Source organism: Malania oleifera, chromosome 13 (genome assembly GCF_029873635.1).
Source record: "Malania oleifera isolate guangnan ecotype guangnan chromosome 13, ASM2987363v1, whole genome shotgun sequence".
In the NCBI taxonomy this organism is placed as follows: Eukaryota; Viridiplantae; Streptophyta; class Magnoliopsida; order Santalales; family Ximeniaceae; genus Malania; species Malania oleifera.
The window spans coordinates 46,266,822-46,271,496 of NC_080429.1; the positions used below are offsets into that span (position 1 = coordinate 46,266,822).

Genomic DNA, 4,675 nt, shown 5'->3' on the forward strand with positions numbered 1-4,675 from the left:
TGAAAAAGGAAAAGCAAAAACTTCCATTAACTGTTCAACCTTTCTACCAAAGATCCCGTGTTGGGTGTACACAAGGCAAATTACAAAACTAAAAACAACGCATGATTTTACATAGGGCAATTATGATTACAAAAAAATGGTCCAAACCAGCCAAAAACAATAAAAAATCTTGGCAATTCATTCACTCAAAACATGTATGATAATGAGCTCTATGCTTCATAGCAAGGCTGAAAAGAAGGTGCCGAAGTTCAAGACAACACCATCAAAACCAAAAATGAATCATTTGGCTGAAATAATCTTCAATTTAACAAATTCCGAGACATTGATCTCTTCAGGACATCTGTCAAACACACATTAGTCATTAGTGATACAGAGAAAAAAAAAATTGATTTTGATTGAAACCCTGAAATCGTCTTTGAATCAACAACTTTAAAAAAAGTCCTCCACCTAAGCCCCACCCAATCCCAATATTTCAACTTGAACCCTCCAAGATGGAAGTCCCATAGTTGAACCATAGGGCTGTATCCTAAGGGACTACTGTTCCACCTTTCATTAAAAGAGAAGGGGAATTAAAACAAGCTGACAGTTCATATACTTTGCCCAAAAAATTCCTACTAGCTCATGCCAATTCCAGGAGACTGGAAATCCCTATTCATGGTCTTGAAACTCGTGATTCCATCAGCCATTCATTCGCCTGCCACCAGCAACCAAAAGCCCTTTTTTTGGAACGAGAATGTTCTTTGGGGAAAAAAAATCCAGGTATTGTCCACAGAAACAGTTGTGGCACTAAAAACAAATTTATATTTTAAATCCTTTTATTCTGAAGGAAAATCCATCCTAAGTGAGAAGAGGCAACCCGAATTGCATTTCAGAATCACTAACCTTTTGATCGATAGTCCCCACATTATTATTTCTTGCTCTCTACAGAAAGGCATCTCAAGTTAATCAATTTGGTGAACTGCAGCAGAGAACAAACACATAAAAGCATCATTAGCACACATGGGATCCCTCATAATACCAATAAATGAAGCAATGCCATAAATTGTGCAAACAAATATAGGCGAACATGCATTGGCAAAACCACACAATCACATAAACAGGCAACATAAAGATACACATACACACACACGAGGGGAGAGAGAGAGGGATAAAGACCTGAGATGTCTTCAGCTCCAGCTCCTCCCACTCTAGAGATGCATTGCTTCCTTCCACTATCCCAGTTCCAGCATAAATTAATGCACCAATACCCTGGGATTCAACTTGGTCCGTAATATACTGTAGGCATTGTAAAAGAAAAAATAGAAAGTGGAGACCACTTCTCAACCGAATGAGGAGTTCGTATTTGCTCAGAATGGTAGGCTAGTAGCCAAGGACTGAGAACTAACTGAACCAGCAGCTGGCAATGTGGTTCACCTCCCCATCTTCCATTGTTGAGACGGGATCTAACCTTGTGGGGTGTTGGCATTTATGCCTAATTTCCTTGTATATACATTATTGTTGTGGTGGTTGGTGGCTTGCGGGCTTTCATGCCCTTCCATTCTTGGCCTATGGCCTGTTCTTGTGGCTTCCATGCCCTTCAAGTCTTAGCATGCTGGCCTATTCATAGATTGTACACGGTAGGAGTGCCGAGGGAGCATTGCACAGAAAGGCAATGCCCCACCGCAACCCAGCCCCTCCTTCCCACCCCCCCCCCCCCCCCCCCCCCCCCCCCCCAAAAAAAAAAAAGAAACAAAAAAACAAAAAGGGATGTAACTTAAGTCACCTTTTCGTACCAAGGCTGACCTGATCCCAACAGCAAATTCAGTCTCTCTTCCCTCCAAACCAGCCACAGGTCCAGCATACATTCCCCGGTCAACATCTCTAAACACATTAAAAGAAAACCAAGATAATTTACACTTACAGTCATATCCAACACAAGCTGCCACAGGTAAATAGGCAGACAGAAAAGGTTATTAATGAATTTCAATGAGAAAACAACAGTTTCAACAAATATATGAACAATAATTAGATATATACATGATTACTTAGCTTGCATGATTCAATAAGGAAAGGCGGAATTAGCATGAATAAAAAGGCTAATACATAGTACAAGAATTTCTGCTCTGTGCAAGCATGACTTTTCATTTACTTTCAAAGTACATAGGCTCGGATTCAAGGGTCAAAATTCGGTGGTGATTTTCCAATGTGGGGTTCATTGAATAATTTTGAGGAATATTAGCTATCTTAAAAAAATAGTGAGCAAAAAGTTGTATTCTACCAAAAAAAAATAAAAAATAATAATGACGATGCATGATACTCATTTTAAGTTTAATGTAATCTGCCTATGTGTACTTATTCATATAGAGGCACAGGTAAATTCTCGCCAATGTTAAAAATGACACAATTAAAATTAATTCGGAACCAAACATTCATTAAATTGCAAACAAAACAGTTAGTAAGAATAAAAATGATGTGAATTCCAGTTTCTTCAATAAGAAGCCGTGCTTCTTCTTAGGAAAATCCACAAACTGCTGACTTGGGTGAAGAGGGATTAAGATGCCAACTGAAAAATAGGAGACAGAGAGGTGGGGAGGTGAAAGAAAGAAAACAACAACTCCAGAACTATCCGAAGTTAAGCAGGGGAAAGGAAGATGATCTTCCAACAAAGTCAAAACTACAAATCATTCACACACTGGAAAAGGAAAAAAAAAAATGGCAAGCATAAATTCAGAACATTAGGAGTTCAAGAGAGCAGAACAGCTAGCAATAGAAACAAATTCGAAGCATCATGGAGATATGGTGTATGTAAAGACGAAACAGGTTATTCAAATAAAAGTTACTTCAGTTACTTATTTTACCTCGTCATCTGCACTTCTAACATGCTGTCACGTCGGGCATGTAGATGTTTGGACCATAGGAGTTTACAGATTGCATTTATTTGGTTAACCCCAATACCCAGTTACACATAGATGCAAAAAGAAAAGGGTAGATATTTTGGTCATATGGCCTGTACAACATTAGATAACTCAAGCAAATATATCTTTGCTACGCACATATCACGCGCAATAGTGAATCAAACAAATTGCGATGGACAACATAAAGGGGGGGGGGAGATTCTTCAGAAGGACACACTTAAAAATGAAAAAAAACTTGCCCTCCACTTCCTTGTTATGCTTTTCGTAATATAGTAAACTCAAGGTGCGTCATTGGACTGCAAAATAGATAACCAAAAACTAACAAAACAAATATGATACGGAAAGTGCTAAAAACCAAAAATCGAATGAGAAAATAATCGAAAAAGTGTAAAAGGAAATGATGCATCACCATGAACTATTTTACCACAAGTTCAAGAGAGTATTTGACCTGGAAAGGTCAGTCGAGATTCATTTGAAATCTAAATCATTTGATCCACCGCGAGCACGAGTTCCAGCCAATGCCTCACTTAAAGATGGGTAGAGATTTCCGATGAATTGAAAACAGTTCGTTCTGGCATATTCACCAAGTTTGTATAAGTGACTTAAAAGAAAACAGCCCTCAATCAGGAATCAATGGTGGGAAAAATCTTAAGCAGCATAGATTTTTAAACTATTAGACATTGAGTGACAGATTCTTTACTCAATCATCTAATTCACTGCAGCCTTTACCCTATCTAAGTGGATATTAAGAGCTGAGACAAGCACAAGCATAGGCAAGGACTATCCAACTCAAGAGAAGAAATGTCAATAAGACCAAGCCAACCACTATATGTCAAAACACCAAAGCCCAATGACTTAACAAGAAAAAGTACAATTTTTAATATCAATCTGTGGAGGACACTAACAGTGCAATAGATAAACCAAAAACCATAACCACAACATTTACATGGACATTTAATTTGAAAATGTTGCTTAAAAGTTAGAGTCTATTTGATACATAGGTGTGAATATGTTAGAGGTTCTATATGTCTTTAGTACAACTCCATATTGAGTGTGTTTAGTATGTTAAGTAGTGAGAGTTAGTAAGTTATTATTGTCTATTAGAATGTATTTAATGTTGTATTTTAGAATAGAAGGGGAGACCTAGCTTCACAGTTAGGTCAGTCATTTGTAACCAAATCGTGAACATGGTATTAGAGCGTAATTCATCTAAATCTATTCCCCCTTAGCCTGTAGCCGGAAAACACCACTCCCACGGCTGTACTTCCCAGATCCACCTCCCACCCCATATTTAGTCAAACAAAGCACACCATACACCCATAATCAGACCACCCCCACCCCCCCCCCCCCCCCAAGGACGACCGATCCCCACAAATACCCATACACGGCGGACACCTCATGCCACCCATGCGCCGGCCAAATTGTGGCAGGGTGACCCACACACCGGCCAGTTTTTTTTTTTTTCCTGTAATGGTATGATCCTTCTTTAGACTAAATCCTGATAAACGTGTTAGGCCAGTTTATGCTGTCCAAAAATTCAACCTTTTTTGACATGCACGTGGGGTATTCCGTTAATTTCTATTTAAGTTTTGTTGAATTCCCTTTTTGTGAGGTTTTGGAGGCCATGGCACAGCATTTGGATATTCAGTTGTAAGGCTGTGGCAGTGCTAGATCATCAGTGAGTTGTTTTCACCTAATCCGTGGTTGGTTGTGGTCCCATAGTTGTGATTGTCCTATTATGCTTGTTCGTTTTTGTGTGGTGCTGATTTATGACTGTGTGG

At 38.9% G+C, this 4,675-nt stretch overlaps 1 protein-coding gene across 1 annotated transcript in view; it reads right to left on the bottom strand.

The window, feature by feature from the left end:
* Positions 1-4,675, bottom strand: part of LOC131146463 (isochorismate synthase, chloroplastic-like) — a 24,141-nt gene continuing 19,466 nt past the window's right edge. Inside the window, exon 16 of the mRNA XM_058096084.1 lies at positions 1-340. The gene's annotated coding sequence lies outside the window, so the exon portion shown is untranslated. The remainder of the gene's footprint in view (positions 341-4,675) is intronic.